Genomic DNA, 17,073 nt, shown 5'->3' on the forward strand with positions numbered 1-17,073 from the left:
GTGGCGAGCGGCGCTTTTTTTCTCCATGTTTGATCGTGCCTTGGCTCCTCAGTCATCATGACGGCTGAGTGATCTGTCTCTTAATATTCTCCGATTCATTTACTTCTGGGAGGCCTGGGGAACAGAGCCACGATGCAATTCTGAACAATGGCATTTAGCGGTAAATGAAATTTGGTGTCAAATCTAACAAATCTGTTTGGAGAGCGCACTCCATGGTGGGCAAATAAAAGGATTACTGGGGTGATGAGAGAGAAGTCTTTGGATGGATGCTGAGATCGCACCCCAGACCGTCTGTAGGGGGTTGGGTATTTATTTACTCAAAGTCATGCGTTATTTGCTTGTCTGGTTTTGATTCTCCTCTGCATATTTGGTCGACCTCTTTCGTTATTGAATTATGCCTTGTGAAAAATAACAGCAGCCACCTTTGTTCGTCCTTTGTGCGCTTCAGAGAACGTGATGCATATCAGTGGCGCCTTACAACTGCATGCCTGCCTGCCTGCCTGCCTTCATGTGTTTGGTGACCTGGCAACCTCAAGAACCAATCAAGCTGCCCAGCTGTGACCTGGCAACCAGAACAGCCAATCACAATGTCCCGCTGCCTGTGACCTGGCAGCTGTGGCATGGCAAGGCGACTTGCGCAAACCATGATCATTAGCCAGCAACCACCTGTCACTTCGCTTATATCCGCTTGTCTATAGAGGTCGAAGAATCGATTGTAATTGCATAGGATGCCTTTCTTTGTGAAATGATAGTCTCTCTTATGAATATGATGTCGATGGGCTGTCATTTTCTTCGACGAGATGTGTCTTGATGGTGGGTTACAGCACAGCTCATTTATCTGCTTCTGAACCAGGACCTTGTGACATTTCTTCACAATTTAATGACCAAATATACCCTGACAGTTGATTTTAGGTGTTTTGGGGACAAGATAATAATAAACACTCTTGTACAGTTGTATTCTAGAATTTGTGTGTATTTTGTCAGCTGTATTCCAATGAGCACATTCCCCAACTTTATGGCCTAGTAAGAAATATCGCACAAATGCAAACCAGGCTCTTCCATTAAGACCCTGCAACTCAATCCTGTAATTAAGGCTAGGTTGTATTTCCAAGCCCCAGGCATATTAGTAATGCAAGTTAAATGGCTGTGGAGCTGCTGCCCTTCACTTAAGCCTTAAGGAATGGTGTCAGATTTCTCTAGTAAGAGAAGCCAGATTCATTGCAGCACCTGGAATGAACACAAATGGATGTTACTGCATCCATGGGTTTTAAGTAGAGTTGGGTATCGAGAACTGGTTCTTACTCCAGTTTGGAAAAAATAAAGACTAGGGTAGTCTGATTACATAATGAATAAATTTTGTGAGCAAGTTCTTTTTAATCTAAACCATACAGTAAATCTAGTGTCAACTATCGAACAAATGGCTCCAATAGGTCTTTTTGTTTTAATGAATCTACAACTTACAGCTCAACCAGAGTTGCCCAACTCTTGAACGATTAGTTGTGCTTTAGGTTTTAGATTCACTAAAAAGGGTTGGCTCATAAGAGTCAATGTAATCTGATTCATGAACAAATGAGCAGGTTCTTTTCGCTGATTCAAAAGAATACAGAACAACCGGCAGTCTAATTGTCTAATGGATGTTTTTTAGTCAGTTATTTTTAGTCAATTAAAAACATACAATGTTAAATCCAATTCCTGAATGAATGATTCTAAACAGCCATTTATAAAAACCTACAGTGCAACCTGTGTAGTCCAGTTCCCAAACAAAATACTCAAAATACAGTACTCAACACAATCAGTGTAGTCCAATTTTTTTATTGAATCAGAATTCAACAGTCTGGTGTGGTGTAATTGTCTAATGAATAATTATCCCCCGGTTTCACAGACAAGGCTTAAGCCTAAAACTAAAATGGAAGTCTGAGCTGTTTCAACTGAAAGAAACTTGCACTGATTGATCTTAAAATATATCAGTGCCTTTGTTTTGTCTCAAGAGCGACACCAGTAATGTTTTTTGTAAGGCACATTTATAAAAATTACTTAAATGTCCTAATTGAACTATGGCCTAATCCTGGCTTAGTCTAAGCCCTGTCTGTGATACCAGGCCTATATTTAGTAAATTCTTGTAAGTGAATAAAAAACATACAGGCACAGCGTAAACGAGTCTAGTCCGATTCTTGAACAAATGACTCTTATGAGACAGTTATTAATCAAAAACATGCAGCACAATCAGTGTAGTCTGATTCCTGAGCAAATGACTCTTATAAGTCAGTTCTTTTTGGTGAATCAAAACCATACAGCACAAACAGTGAAGTCTCAAACAAATGGCTCCCGAACTAATGAATCTTATATGTGGGTTGATTTTAGAGAATCTAAAACATACAACTCAACCAGTGTTGCCAGACTTCTGAACGATTGGCTGTTATGAGCCGACTGAAGCACAACCAGTGTGGATCGATTCCTGAAATGACTCTAATGAGTTAGTTCTGTCTAGTGAATCAAACACAGCTTCACATCAAAAACAGCTTACAGCTTACTGAGAGACTTAAATTAGTGTAGCTACTGACTGGTAGGTAATGTGATACTCATATTTTACAAATATTACCACATTTTTTGTTTGTTTAGCATTGTTGTTAAACATATAACAAACCAGTTATTGGATTGCATTTATTCTTTTCCTTTAACAAGACATTTAAAAAGTCATAAAAATCCTTCACAAGAACTGTTATAAATTTGGCATCAATTGGAAATGGAATGTCACTTTCCCCAAAAAATATTCATTCATTAAAAGTATTAAACAAATCATTAATGGAACCATTTAGGATTCAGAAGCGTAACCAGAAACATTTAATTCATTACAATTCCCATCTGCAGTTTTAAGGTTCAGAGAACAGGAACACAATGACTTGATTTAGATCATTCCTCCAACTGTGAGTGTGAGCCCATCAAACACAGGAGATCTGGCTGCAGGTCCATTTAAACTCGAATTAGATGTCGAATTGTGCGGTTATCTCAGCATCAATCCCACTTGACTCCCCACCAACCTGTAGACAGTGTGGATATGGCTGTATCTTAAAATGATCCGTGCCTTTAGATCTGAAGATAGTGATTTAATTGGTCCCATTAAAACAGCAATGGAGTGCATCAGGTGTCTGAATTACTGGCAGACACAGTGAAAGGTGGCCCACAGGGACGTCGGTAGCCTGCTGCCAGCTCTTTGTGTATGCAGAGGGAGTGTGGGGTAGTGCTGCTGACCTCCATGTGCTACAGCTTTCCAGGGCTGTGCATGACAGCGGCGAGATTTCTCTCGAGAGGCAGTTTTGCCTCATATTCCCCCAGTCGCCTTCAACCTTGACATTCTTCTCAAAAAGCATGTGTGGATATCCATACTAATTCTGGTGACATCCAGTCTGCTGTGTCGTGATCCTACTCCGAGCAGCCCGGGACATGCTACTCAGTCCTCTTAATGCAAATGCACAGAAAGACACAGCAATAGAAGGACAGTAAAAGAGAATATTTATCTTTCACATTTTGACAGAGATGGAATACCAGTATAGTGTTTACTGCACAGCATTTACTGTATACTGACCACTAGAGCTGCAAGATTATGACAGAAATCACAGATGTGGTCATTTCTCTTAATTTTGTAACTATGATACATTAGTTTTGATTACTGGTCTGTACAGCAAAATCACTGACTGCCTAGGTGTTCTGGACTTCTGAAAACATTCCCATTACAATTAAGGTTTTAGTGAAAATTTTGTCATCATTTACTCACCATAATGTCGTTCCAAATTATTTATTCATCTTAGTGAAAGGTACAGGTACAACATAAATCAGTGTAGTCCAATCCCTTAATGAATTACTCTTACGAGCCAGTTATTAATCAAAAACATGCAGCACGATCAGTGTAGTCTGATTCTTAAATAAATTACTCTAATGAACCAGTTCTTTTTAGTGAATCAAATGATGTTCCAAACCATTAAAATGTTTGTTCGTCTTCAAACACAAATTAAACCTAATAGATTTCTGTCCCTCCAAGGAAAGTCCATTCTACTGAAAAGATTTCAAGATTTAAAAAGTTAATGAAGATAGTGTAAAATTAATCAATCACTTCAATTCAGGTTTTCTGAAGAGACACGGTCTCTTAAAATAAAACCAGTTGTAAATAGAAACCTTGGATTCAACTGGAATACGGTAAAGGAACGCTGCTGTTACGCCATGTTACAGCCATGTTTTATTACTTATTTGATCAGTATAACAGCCCTAATATTATTAGTTTATTAACTGTCTTTTGACATCACCTTAAAGCTAATTTACTGCAGTGGAAAGCAAGGTCACATTTTTATCATACAGTATTAGAAAACAAAAGGTCAAGGTTTTGCTGGTTAGTATGGACCAGTGCACATTCAAATATACATGTGTAATCTGACAAAGTTATGACGAAGTTTTCCAAGGCATTGTAGTATAATAGATATTTTACCAGTGTCCTGTTCAGTTTTGGAAGGCTCCTAAATCATGAAATGGACTTATATTTTTCTTACTGTAGTTGTGCAAGTGCCATTGAGTGCCGTCAGTATATACTGTATACTACAGGTGCATCTCAATAAATTAGAATGTCGTGGAAAAGTTCATTTATTTCAGTAATTCAAAATTCAATGTGAGCCAAAATCATCACAATTAAAAGAACCAAAGACTTAAACTACTTCAGTCTGTGTGCATTGAATTTATTTAATACACGAGTTTCACAATTTGAGTTGAATTACTGAAATAAATGAACTTTTCCACGACATTCTAATTTATTGAGATGCACCTGTATATACTTCAGAAATAATAGTGTGCAGCAGCAAAAGTGGCCTTTCGACGTGTTGGTACAAGTAAGAAAGCCTGGGTTATAAGCATGCCAATATCTCCTTGCCGATCAGCTTATCAAGGTCTTCAGGATTGCTACAGACTTCCAGGGTCTCCAGGGGAAGGTGGCCCTCCAGAAATATTGGACACCCCTGAAATACATCAAAGAGGAAATCAATGGAAAATAGCCCAAAATTGTTCATGGCATATTTATGTATTTAGCTATTCTAGCAAAGAGATTTTTTCCCCAAATAATATCACTGGCCCACCTGGATGGTTGGCAACTGAAGCTCAGCCAGAGGCAGCAGCATCAATATTAGCATACCAATTAGATCAGAATCCTTTCATAAGAAGAAGTGTGAATAATTTAAATAATAAATTAATTGTCATTGAAATGAACAGTGATGTAGTAGTGATGTTGAAAATGAAAGTGTTAATCGGCTAAAAAAGAAGCGAGTTAATAATATATGGACTGTGTTTCCAGACTATCACTAAATCATTCACTCTATAGTCTTAAGTAAACTTCAAACGTTTTGTTGTACTATTGTGGTGATGAATCAAAATTTCGAAGTTTTTTGATTATTTATGTTCCATCTGTAGTGAACTCTGGAGCACTGGTTTGTTTCCGATTGGGCGAGAAACCTAGGACTATTTCACAAAAATAGTTTTTGCAAAAAATTCAATATGCTGGAATTCTTTTAATGACGGAAACAACAAAGTCACAGCAGAACTGTTTTGCATCTCTGAGCAACACACAACAGTGTTTTGTTACTGAATCAATCAGCCGTTTGAACGAATCAGTTGAATGAATGACTCAATGACTCACTCATGCAGTGATTTGCTGCCACCTATTGGCGATTTTAGGTTTATATTTACAGTATATTTTCCCTTTTTTCTCAATATCATTTCAAATATCACTATTGAATAAAATACCAGCACAATAACATGCTCAGCAAAATATCGTCTAATTATCGCTATAGAGATATTATTTTTTTTGTCATTATCGCACACCCCTACTTTTGTGCATTTTTTGTATTGATCACTGCCACATTTGACCATTCAGGCCGAGTCTTTTTGCCTTAGATCTCAGCAAGAGTACTAAAATTCTACCATGTTTCAGAGATGAAAAACACCATTTTAGCAATGTCAGGTAATTTACCATAGAAATATATAACTATTACCTTACCTGTTATAGCGCCACCTATAGGCCAATCTACATAAAAATTAGTGTGCTTGTTTAGAATTATAAGTTGCATTTGTTTACATAATTTTGTGAAGTTCTGAGGTTTCTCTTACAAGTTATATGGTTTTGGGTAAACTGGTCTAGAATTGAGTGCTAGCGCCACCCTGGAGACTAATCGCCACTCTGCATGCACCGCACATACAGGGGTGTATTTCATCTGTGGCACAACCCCAGGGCACTTGCAGCAGCTGCTAAGCTAATACCAGTTCTCTGATATATAACCAGCGCCTCTGGGTTTTAATGTTGGAGAGAATGTGAAAATCGAAACGGTTTGTGAGAGAGAGAAACAGAAAGGTGGCCTGAATCCTCAGCAGCTATTCCATCTCGGCTGAGCCTAAAGTGCTTTGCTTACAAAAAAATGTATCTTGTTGTTTTAAAACATGTGGATATTCCAGAATCGCTAATCAGCTTTGCACAAGAATGTCACGAAAATATATCGCCCTAACAATCTGAATTTCCCAAGGCATCTACCGAAAGCGATATCTCGTGTTTCTGGCTGAAATTTCATTATTCATTTCTAGGTCTGCTTGATCATGGCCCATGTCACCCCTAACTTTGAGTATCTATGTGATGTAACCGGGCTTGCGCTGTGTTTTTGCAGAAAGAGAAGTTGCAAGATCAGTCAAGAGTGTGCTGGGAATAAACGGAGCAGGAGAAAACAGATAGGTCGCTGTAGCGATTCTCATCAACTCTCAGGATTCGTGAGAGGGCGAATGTGTTACCGAAGCCACTGAACGTGTAGAAAAATGTCTCTCAGCTCGGAGGAAAACATTGGGTTCGGGGGAAGGTGAGGAAGAGAGTTAGAGGAAGCGAAGGATCTGTGTCAGCCCATCAGTTTGGAGATACATTATTGAAGACTACAGTCAGGCACACGTAGTCAGTCCTCTATGGATCCTGTTTACCACGATGTATCTGCTGTAAATTGCAGGATTAGTGTGAGCGGTTGCTGGGAGTTTGGAAATAGATGGTGCAGTGGAGATGAAGGTGTGTGGGAGAGAGGAACGGGGCATGTGATTTATAATGTAGTGGATAGCAGGTTCTGTCTAAAATGGTTCAGGATACATTCAATCCTTATATTGATTGGAAAACAACAACAAAAAAGTGAGTGACATGAAAACAGACTAAACTGTGACTAAAAATGTAAGGATGCAATTGTGTGCGAGAGGGAAGATGTTATTGGGTGCTATGAGGAATAGACAGAGACAGAGAAAGAAAAATGTGGATCCGAGGCGGATGGCTTGGGTGTAGTTGGCGGAAAAAGAGGTGGGGAGACGGGTGGATAACAAAGCAGAGTGGTTGTGTTAAGGGATTGCAAATTCAAAGTGCTCTGTGAAACGGAGAATGAAAATGAGACCCACACATTTATTTCTATCTCTCTTTCTCTCACACACACATACATACAGTCTCTCTCTCTCTCTGTCTCTCTCTATAAACGAGCACATTCTCTCTCGCTCTCAGTCTCCTGCTGCATCCAACGAACACAACACACTCACTCACTGCTGTGACTTCGTTTATCGCTTCTTTTGTTTCCGTACTGGATTTTATACCAATCAGCCACAGAGACATCTTCCGTTTTTCAGCACTAATCGGTTCTCACTCCGAATTCACCGTCTCGTTTCGTCTAAAGACGCGCACAGAAGATTCCAGCGGATCTGGTCTGTAACACTGCGCTTTCTATAAACAAACATGTAACGTTCATTTCTGTGCTCTATTCGTTTCGCGTTCAGGAGAAGCGTGAGTATAAGACTACAGCACGAAAAAGTCTTGAGACAAGGACACATTATTATTGTTGTTAGCGCTCGAGCTCGTTAACGTTGTTTCGCGTGAATGTACGCTCTTGTTAAATTTGAAACCGCAGCTTTAGACGGTTTGTAACGTCTCGTTAACATTTAACGTCAGTTAACTTGATTTCGGCTATTTAAAACTTTGGTGAACCTTTGAAACTTAGCACGTTTTATAACCGTTCACGTAAACACTGGCTAGTTCAATACGCGGACGTTGTTAACGCGATTCTAATAGTTAAAATTGACTCTCCGCAGATTTATTACGTTAATTAGGCATCAAAACCACATGCCTTTGAATCGCCATCGATGTTGTTGTCGTAAACGCATCCAAGTTGAAAATGTAAAGGTGTATTTTAGTGCGTCCAAAAGTATATTAGAGATCTATAGGAGTTCAGGGTAATCGACAGTGCAGCATTCACGTGATATTTTGAATGAATAATTTCAGCATTGAAGGAGACTGAAATTCATACCGTTCAAAATATTTTTTATGAAAGTAAAATTCTTGGCAAAAACCTATGCCTTGCCTTTAATGTAAAATAACATCAAGAACATAAACTGTGTTGGCACACACTCATGCCCACTATGGCCAAACTATCCTGGCAGCATCACAGCAGAGGACGGCGCTTGATATCAACTTCCTACTTTGTTTTGGCCACCCTTACTTTACTGTTCTCCTGGTCCTGCCCGGTTTTAGGCAAGAAGAAGCTTTACATCGGAGCCCTGTTCCCGATGAGCGGCGGATGGCCGGGTGGCCAGGCTTGTCTCCCTTCTGCCCAAATGGCCCTGGATCTGGTGAACAAGAGAACAGATATTCTTCCGGATTATGAGCTTGAATTAATCTACTATGAAAGTATGGTAAGTGAGCACTGCATGTGAGCCTCTTTAATTACTTTTCATTATGTGAACTGTTTAACAGCATGCAATTGAGTGTGCACCGAATTAGTCATTCCATAAGAGTGTTTACTTGCTGTTGATGTTATTTATTCAAACAGTGTGGAGTGTCATTATCAGTGGCTTGCTGAAGATTTGTGTTCACAGGAGATTTCTGAGCAAAATTACATTTTACTACAGCATATTAGGTCAGCTGTAGTATGCTAATAGGGGTTTGGAGGAAGCTAATGAACATAATGTTCTTTAAATGGGAATTTGTACTTGATTCAGCATGACTTCATTAAAGCTGCATTACAGCATCATATTATTCATCGGTTATGCTGTCACCTGAGGTTTGCTGGCAAAAATCTATTCATAGCAGCTCAATATACCTTCCGCTTTCCCTGTTCATATCTTTCCATTTGCTTCACTCTCTCTCTACTTATCTCCATCTTTCCCACCTGCGTCCCTCCTCCCCCGCACAAGAGATGCCAATGCATACTGCCTCTCTCTCTCTCTCTCTCTCTCTCTCTCTCTCTCTCGCTCTTTCTCTCTCTCACACACAAACATACACATATATGCAGAGTGCAAGCCAGAGTTTTAGACAGAAAAGACATACAGATACATGCAGCGTGCAAACTGTTAATTCCCTGTGACTGTTTGGTGTTGCTAAGAGCTTCTCCGTGATTGGTCGGAACGGGTCTGCATTGGAACCCCGCTTCAAAGATACAGGAGAAGGAGGAAAGACTGGGGGTGGAGGTTGGCATGACAACAGTTACCAAGACCACTGCTGTTCAAACAAACACATAAGGCCACAGATTGCTCTGACAAAAGAGAGAAAAAAGCACGGCCCTTTATGATTATTGCATAAACACAGGCAGATGGATAAATGGGAGAAATTAGCCGGCTGGTGTGAGACTATAGACGTATGAATTGCCGTTCTTCCGTCTGCACTCGGACATATTGAGAGCATCGTTTCTGATCCCAAGCGGTGGGTGGATGTACTCGGGACCCCTATGGATCAGAATGAATGCATGCACACAGAAACACTCTCATGCAGAGAGCCGAGTCTGATTAGGATTCAGCACCACGGACAGCTACATTTAGAGAGCAGGAAAGCGCTGTGTCATCAGGAGGAATAAAGCGAGCAGGAATATTTAATCTGAGTTGGGTTTTAGGTATTCAGACCCAAATGTTCCGTCCTGAGCCACAGAAGGAGCAGTTTCATTAAACCTGTGCCCAGCACGGTTCTGGGCCGTTCTGATTGGAGCGGAGGACGGCGCTCTCCGTGGGGCGATAGGGATGGTACGAGGAGGGCAGGCTTATTAGTATGGACTGGACCTGTGCCTGATTTCCCCAGAGCCCCAGTGTGAGATCACTTGGCCTTAACACTTGCACCGTGGGGTCGTTAATGTGTTTTTGGGGATTGTCCACTGATTTGAATGATGGAAGAGACTCTGAAATCCCTTGTTCTAGGTGTTTTCAGTGCTGTAGAGTCAGTATTTAAAAGTGGACTCTTTCTTCATTTCCAGGGTTCTCAGAAGTGGAAGTCATCATAGTTGGGTAAATTTGTAGAGTAGTGAACAGAATCTATAACAAATATAAAAACAAATATAATTTTTGCATTCCCATTTGGTCCAAAAGTAAGAAAGAAGAAAAAAGCCCCGTCTCAAATGCCCTTTTTGTATTTTTTCATATGTAGTCAACCTATCCTGTTTTTGTTTAGTCAAGTTTTAGTTGACTAAAAGTCTGGGAATTTTAGTCTAGTTTTAGTCTATGAAAATGTATTTTTTAGTCATGCTGCATAATGGTTAAACTGATAATCACAATTATTTTGCTCACAATTATAATTGTGATTACTGATCATGATTGTTGTCATTTAACATCAACATTATGAAAACTGGTAAAACTCAAAAGCTAAAAGAGTGAAAATCCTAATATTAATTCCAATAATTCTTAATTATATTCTAGTTTTTCTAATAAAACAACAACAACAAAACATTGTATTGTGGCACTTATTTAGCAACCACAGTCTAGTCAAGATGCATGTTTGGATTTATCACAGTTTGACACTAAGAAGGTTTAATGGCAGATTTACGCAACAAACACTGCAAATTACCATGTGAAGGAACACAAACTGGCTGTATGATACTTTAATATGAGCAGAATATCTCAATGGAGATTGTTAAACTCCAACTTTTTGTCAAGGTTTTCAGCTCATCAGCGCTTTTTCCACAGTGTAGAGAGAGAGAGAGAGAGAGAGAGAGAGAGAGAGAGAGAGAAATGGTTGCCAGATTGTAAGTAAAACCCTGGGCAGAAAATGTGTCCATTTTAGTGAAAATAAACAAATCTCTGATAGGGGGATTTAAATTCTTGACATCTAGTTCATCCATTACCTAGCAATCAAACCCATGACCTTGTGCTACTGTTTGAGCTGCAGAAATGCTATATTGTTTAATTTTATGCAAATATCAAGTATCCTGATCATTTTATGCACTTTTAATTAGACAATTAAGTTTTCTAAAGAGTGTGTCATTAAGCTAATTCAATCCTTTCTTGTCCTCCAAGTCTGATGAAGTCAAATGAGTGCATTGAGACAAAATGTTAATTTGTTTTTAGAGTTTATAAGCTTTATTCATATTTAGTGAACTTACTATTAGCAGCAAATACTAGTATTTTCTGCGCTTCTAGCTGCGCTTTTAGCTGAGTGGGAGAATGTCCTTCAACTGTGCTGTCTTCACTGTGACTGCATGCAGAAACAAACAGAGCAGTGAGTGTGGTACGATTTAAAAACAAATGACTGTTATAAGTCACTTCCTTTAATCAATCGGTCAAAATCAGAATCATGAAATCAATCAGATACACATTTGCAACAATCTAATGAACTGAATCTGCTGAATCCATCAGAGCAGTTAACATTTGACTCAGACTCACTCTCTAATTGGTTGTTTGTATAATGTTAATTAATAATTATGCACTACTGTTTAAAAGCATCGGGTTTGTAAGATATTCTGTAGGTTTTAAATAGTATTACACTTCAAAATAACTTCTATTTAAATTTATTTGGAAAATGTAATTTATTTCTGTGATGCAAAACTGAATTATCAGCATCATTACTCCTTCAGAAATCATTCTAATATGCTGATTTGTTGCTCAAGAAACATTTCTTATTATCAATGTTGAAAACTGTTGTGCTACTTAAAGTTTTTGCTTTCAGGATTCTTTGATGAATATAAAGTTTAAAAGAACAACATTTATTTGAAATAGAAATATTTTATAATGTTATAAATGGCTTTACTGCCACTTTTGATTATTTTAATGCATATTAATGCTAATTAGTTGATAAATTATAAGTAAAAATAGTTTTTTAGTAACAAATAGAATGTTAAAAATTAAAAAAAATATATTTTTCTGTGTAGTTAGAACCTTACATGAGCAGTCAAATCAGTCATCAAATAAGGAAATATTCCTCCTATCTTCAGGATAATCTGCATTCTGTGTTTTCAAAAAAAAAATTAGAATTCAATTTTTGTAGTTGTTTTGATTCGGTGGGACCCAGGTGCTTTAAAAGAGTGAGGCTCACGCATGGCTTCCCTCAGGGTTGGAAAGTCAGGACAGGGAGGAGATTTAGAGCCCAAACAAAGTCTCCGTTCTGGGGATATGATTCTGCTGACGACCCCCAGGGAGTCTGGAGAGAGTCTGCTCAAGACTCTGGAGGACATACCATGTGCCTGAACGCATTATGTACAGTCATGCTCATTTTATTTATTTTATTAAAAAGAATGTGTAGGCATTTGTCCACAATAGAGACAGCTGAAGAAACTCTCTCGCATAACTGTGTGGAGTGTCACATTAATTTCATGCTTTTCACAGGAAATCATTGTAATTCTGAAAAGAAAAGCAGTTTCTCACTAAAATGCTTCTTTTGTTGCGATTGAAATAATTGGAGTAATTTAGCAGGATGTTTAGAAGAAATTAAAAGCATCGGGAGTGACAGAAATAGAGATGTGTCTCTAAGGAAGCAAGATTAGACAGCAATAAGTAAAGAGCAGTCAGCCGCCACAGGGTTCTGCCAATTGAATTTACGTGATTGCACCAATCAAGCCTTGAATCATTTTAATCTCATGTTTGTTTTTATTCTTTTTAGGTTTTGCCCCTGTTTAAGCTTTTCTTTGTTCCCAAAACAACAGAAATGCAACAAAAGCCCAGCTTTAGAAATGCTGGCTGTGCCCAAGGCCACTGCCTGCAACTCGGTTTGCTCTCAACACATGATCAATTGTGGCTTTAACCTACTATTATCATTTAAATGAGATATTGATTTGTCATTGACAGTAATTTTCAGACAAATGGAGGAAAAAAAGATGCTGATTGTCAGCGTCGGTTAAAGACTGATGAGAGTACATGTCTAGCAAACAAACATAGTTATTTGGTGTATATATGAGAAAATGCATGTGTCCTTGGAGGACTCCAGCTGTCCTCTGTATGTATTTATTGCTTTATCTGTCTCTGCTTCTTTCTGTTCTACTTTCCCATGCATATTTATCTCTACTTATGTGATTCAGTATGAAATGAAGTCTCTCTCCCTATGGGGGTCCTTATACTGAAGCGGCGAATGTATATACAGTACAGTGTGAAAAAATGTTTTTGTCGAGGTATGCAGTTTTGAGCATGGAGTGACAGGATGCCTCATGAATAGTGACAGCTGTGCTTCAAATCTGAATATAGATTATATATTAAAGTGCTTTTCTCTCTGCTTTCAGTGTGATCCTGGTGAGGCCACGAAGCTGCTGTATGACCTGCTGTACACGGAGCCCATAAAGATCGTCCTGATGCCAGGCTGCAGCTCTGTGTCCACACTGGTGGCCGAAGCCGCGCGCATGTGGAACCTCATAGTGGTGGGTTTTCCTCTTCATCAGATCTCATTCGCTTTGAATGTTTACAGATGAGATGTCGATGCAAGGATGGTGAGAAGGTTTGCGAAAGTGATGACAAAATGTTCTTTTTCTGCAACAAACATTGCATTGTTCAGGCATCCACTAAAAATTTCAGATGGGCGAGTGAAAGCAATTTTACTTGATATTGTTACAATACATGTAGTTACTGCAGAAATGAGGTGATTCAGCCAAGCAGTTAAATATCAGGGATCATAAAAATTATAGGTTTAATTCCAAAAGAGGAGTATAAAAGGATTTGAATGCACAGATTTCAACAGGGATTGTTTGCTGTAAGGATTTAGAGAAATATACAAGAGTTATGAAATTAACACCTCATTTTGCAACCAGAAAGTTGAGAAAATTATAGCATGTCTCACTTTTGATCGTTTTGGGAAATGCAAGTTTCATAGTTTCTTTTTATTTAGAATATGTGTTTCCTCATTATTTGAACTGTTAGAGATTATGTGAATGCATGCATAAATGTATAAAAATATACCTAAAATATACACTACTGTTCAAAAGTTTGGGGTCAGTAAGATTTTTATTTTTTTCTTGAATAAATGCATTATTGTGGAATATGAAAACATTGAAGAAGTTAATTTATTGTTTTTTTATTATTATTTCATATTACTGAACTTAAGCCAATCACTGACTTAAGGTCCACAGTGATTCATTAAGTTGAGTTTGTCAGTCTGTCTGTGTTGAAGAGGTCGATCAGATAGGATGTGTATGAATTGTATGTGCTCATCAGAGGGCAGGATTAATTACATTACTTTCAAAATAAAATCTAATCATGTGCTTTTAGTATACACTAAATTGACATGATAATTTACACCCCTAGTAAAAAAATAAATATACTAAAATGTATTTGAAATACATTTATTTCATGCTAAGAATACTACAAATACATTTACATATTTATGTACTTAATAAAAATACCCTGCAATTGTACTTTTGGTATACTAAACTGGTATACTTGAAGTCTGCTCATTTGGAACAACTAATTTTGTACTTAATGCACCTTAATTGTGAGGAGAAAGTAGTGCTAAAGTCCAGCTAAAGATATACTGAAGTATATTTGATTGTGCTAAAGTTGAACTATTGCATGTATATTATAACATAATATCTTGCATTTAAAGACCAATATTATTCAAAGATCATACAATCCTCATCAGTAGTGACATTAAAACACATTTTAGGGTTAATATTTAGTAATCCAAATTACTAAATTTTTATATCAGTAAGTCTCAAGCAGTATGCCAGTAAATATGTTAACAGATTTGAACTATACTTAGTATGAAATAAATGTTATTTTCTTACTAGGGACAGATTAAAAAAACATTAAAAGAGGCAAACGTAACTGTAGTCACTGGCATTTGGTTTTAATGGCTTCTGTATGATTCTGTACATCCCAAACCGAACTCTCCAACAGGTTTCATCACTGAAAACGTTATACCGCAGTGAAGATGAGCTACCCAAATGCATTCCTACTTCGTTCAAATACCCGAAATCAGTGAAATGGCTTCCAGACATTTTGGATCAGATATTTATGTCATTTGATTTCGCTTTTGGCTCGTCTTTGAAGTGCACTCCCACTGCCTCATCTTACTTCTTTTTTTTTTTTGAAAATCAGTCTCTTTATTTTTCATGCTCTGCTCTATTTTTATATCTGTTGAGAGCTTTTTCTCTTCACATGTGAGTTTTGACCTATATATCCCCCTGCTGGCCTTGAAACCCTCCCTTTTTCCACCCCCTCAGCAGACCTGTCGCTCAACGACATCTCACCGCATCTGTGAATGACATTGCGTTATTGGCAAAATAGCTCAAAAACCCTCTGCTGTCATCTTATTTGACTGCCTGATTAACACAGAACAGGAAATGTTGAAATTTAAACCTCCATTTTCTTTCATTTTACACCTGTGTTTTGGATTTTAACTTTTTATCACAGCTTTGCACGCTTGTCTCGCACACTACATTCTCCAATGTTAAATAAAGCTGATCCCAGTGAACTGTGATCAACCCAGCAGGTAGATAATTTAGCCTCTTGGGTGCTGGTTTTCCTGCGGGTGATTTTATCGCACATTTTTCTTCACTAGCTTGTTTCTAATTTTTCTCCGAAGGTCTCAGTGTCTGTACAGTGGAGATATGTGAATGTATTTCTATTGCTCGTTTCTTATGACCATTGATATGTGCTCGCAGTTGTCCTACGGATCCAGTTCACCAGCACTCTCCAACCGTCAGCGTTTCCCCACCTTCTTCCGCACGCATCCCTCAGCCACATTGCACAACCCCACCCGTGTACAACTCTTCCAGAAGTGGAAGTGGACCAAAATCGCCACTATCCAGCAGACCACCGAAGTCTTCACCTCTGTGAGTGAGATGTTTACATGTACAGATGTTTTAAAAGCAATAATCATGCAATGAAAAGCTTGCTGACTTTTGCACAACCAGTAGAGATTCATTATCATTTGAATCTTGTGTTGGTCACATGCTTAATGTCCCTTGTGCTGGGTAGCCCCACCCACTCTGAAATGCCATTGGTCCAAAGTCCTGCTCTGCATAGTTATGAAAAGTGTTATTAGCATGAACTGACATTCAAAACCCAATTCATTTCTATAATGTGACTAATTTGAAATGTAAGTGTATTTCAAAGTAAACCAGTGTATCCAGTGAGGACAAAAATGTAGGGCAGGACTTGATTTCATCCAATGCAAATTCACTGGATTATGTCAGGTCGGGTTTGCACTAGGGCTGTGCGATATGGACAAAAAAAACCTATCGCGATTTCTTTTATCAATTTTGCGATTTCGATTTTAATCACGATTTTGACACACACAGACATGCTTTACAGTCATAAATGCATTAGCCAAAAAGCCATGTGTTGACTGTGAAACCGTAGACTTTAATTATATGCATTTATGGTGTAATTACTAAATTTCCGTGTCAATCCATGTTAATTTTTACCGCGATTAATGCGCTGTCATTTTATTTCAGTGCATGCAGCACAGCAGAAATAGACTCTGTGCGGAAACGATCGCAGCATGACTGCTGCAGACACACCGCTCCTGGAGCGCACTGCCGGACCGCAATCGCATGCAGTGTGAACGCTCTGATCCGTTAACATGGGCGCGGACAAAATACGCACCACAGACGGAGTGTGTGAACCTGGCGTTACGTTTGTATGCCCGCCTGGTCTGTTCTGTTCTCGTGCTCCATTTAGGCGCGCTGCATTCTGATTGGTTCGGATAGCATACTGCGGGAGGTCGGGGGCGCGGAAAATCGTGCTGTAAAGCGATTTAGAAATCGCGCAAGCTCAAATCGCAATTTTATGACGATTTCGATTAATCGCACAGCCCTAGTTTGCACTTAGAAGTGTGGTTGAAAAATAAGTAGCCTT

The 17,073-nt window shown here is 38.6% G+C and overlaps 1 pseudogene; it reads left to right on the plus strand.

The window, feature by feature from the left end:
- LOC107694348 (gamma-aminobutyric acid type B receptor subunit 1-like) overlaps positions 1-17,073 on the plus strand; it is a 128,133-nt pseudogene that overhangs the window by 64,528 nt on the left and 46,532 nt on the right.

Source organism: Sinocyclocheilus anshuiensis, unplaced genomic scaffold, assembly GCF_001515605.1.
Source record: "Sinocyclocheilus anshuiensis isolate Anshui unplaced genomic scaffold, SAMN03320099.WGS_v1.1 scaffold1240, whole genome shotgun sequence".
Taxonomy (NCBI): domain Eukaryota; kingdom Metazoa; phylum Chordata; class Actinopteri; order Cypriniformes; family Cyprinidae; genus Sinocyclocheilus; species Sinocyclocheilus anshuiensis.